At 45.3% G+C, this 1,853-nt stretch overlaps 1 pseudogene; it reads right to left on the bottom strand.

Annotated features, from left to right (window-relative positions):
• Positions 1–698: 698 nt before the first annotated feature.
• LOC113898362 lies at positions 699–1,150 on the bottom strand (annotated as a pseudogene).
• Positions 1,151–1,853: the final 703 nt, after the last annotated feature.

Genomic DNA, 1,853 nt, shown 5'->3' on the forward strand with positions numbered 1-1,853 from the left:
TTATTGTTTACTGTTAATCTAATTTTTGGGGAAAAGTCCACTCTTTCTCAAGATTATGGTTCCTTCTTCTCCCAGATCACCTTTATTTATTTATTTACTTTTCATGGTGAGAGGAGGACGTGGGGAGGGGGACTGGAAGGATTCTTGGAATATTCCTCTTCAGTTCTTGTTTTGCTTCCATGATCATTTGTTCACTTATTAATTTTTTCTCACAAATAATCCCTGATATCATAGGTAAGAAGGGGTCAGGAGACCAGGGGCAGGCTTCGGGAAGAATCCAGACATCACACCGTGGTGGCCCAGATAGAGGTGTGAGAAGTGGTCATATTCTGGATATATTTTCTTTCATTTTTTTTTCCTAGTCCTTTAAAAAATAATTTTATTTATGGCTGTGCTGGGTCTTTGTTACTGTGCAGACTTTTCTCTAGTTGCTGCTAGGCGAGGTGACAGTCCAGTTGTGGTGTGAAGGCTCCTCGCTGTGGGAGCTTCTTTTGTGGTGGAGCCTACACTCTAGGGTGTTCAGGCTTGTGGCACATGGGCTCAGTAATTGTAGTGCTTGGGCTTAGTAGCTCTGAGGCATCTTCCTGGCCCAGGAATCGAATCCGTATCTCCTGCATTGGCAGGCAAATTCTTTACCACTGAGCCACCTGGGAAATCCCTTTCTTTCTAGTTTTATTGCTTGAGTACAACAGACAAGTTTATGCAATCAAGCCAAATGCTGCAGATGTGTATTTCCGGTTGAGGGGAAGGACTTGTTTGGTCTTGTAATATCCAGCCCACCAGTGAATGGGGCTGTCAATCAGAATCAGATGCAATTGAGCATCTTTATCCTTTCTTTTCCTCTCAAGATGCTTTCAAACCGCAACGGCTTTCTTAATTAAATGGTAGAGATCCTCAGGAAAATCAGGAGCAAGTCCTTTAGACTTAAGAATTCTCAAGATTTTATTGCCTGTCACAGAATGTACTGTGTAACAGCATGTGAGTCTCTGAGGACCACCCCGATTCGTGAGGGAGTCAGGCTCTTCTTGACCAGTTTGTAGGTCTGCTCCTTCATGACCTCAGGCGTCAGCTTCAGCCAGGTGGGGACCCTGTGACAGGGGGACAGAACCAACTGGGACAGGCCTTTCCGGGGAGCGTGCATGCAACCCATGATGGAGGCAGTCTGGTGCCAAAGGAGAGAGATACGCTTTCAAGTTTAGGATTTGCCGACAGATTGGATGCAGGGTTAGAGAGAGAGAGGAAGATGCCTCCCAGGTTTTGGCCTAAGTCACAGCTGCCACTCACTGAGATGGGAAAGGTTGCAGTGACCTTTTGGGGACCATCTGCTAGTCCTGCAAAGTCACAGCCTGTTTGATCGTTCCCAGGTGGGTTTATCACTTTTTATTTTTTTACCAAATTGAAGGCAGGAGGAGAAGGGGACGACAGAGGATGAGACGGTTGGATGGCATCACTGACTCAATGGACACGAGTGTAAGCAAACTCTGGGAGATGGTGATGGACAGGGAGGCCTGGCGTGCTGTAGTCCATGGGGTCGCAAAGAGTCGTACATGACTGAGCGACTGAACAGCAACGATTTTTACCGAAATGGCCCGGTTTGTTCCAGCCTTTGGTGGAACTTCCCATGGAGAGCTCCGTCTTTACAGACAAATCAACTGCTTTCGATAAGGCTGATGTTTGATTGGTCCATGGAGCGCTCCTTCACAATCTTTCATTTTGAGTGTTTATTTGGAAAGTGTGTATATGGATACATTTAATGTGGTGGCAATTGAAAACAAATTTTAATTTTAGGTCCAGTCTTTGGAGTTGAACTCTCTTTTTCACATGGCTTCTGTCTCAGTGATTAAAAAAAAAAT

This window comes from Bos indicus x Bos taurus, chromosome 1, assembly GCF_003369695.1.
Source record: "Bos indicus x Bos taurus breed Angus x Brahman F1 hybrid chromosome 1, Bos_hybrid_MaternalHap_v2.0, whole genome shotgun sequence".
Classification (NCBI taxonomy): Eukaryota; Metazoa; Chordata; class Mammalia; order Artiodactyla; family Bovidae; genus Bos; species Bos indicus x Bos taurus.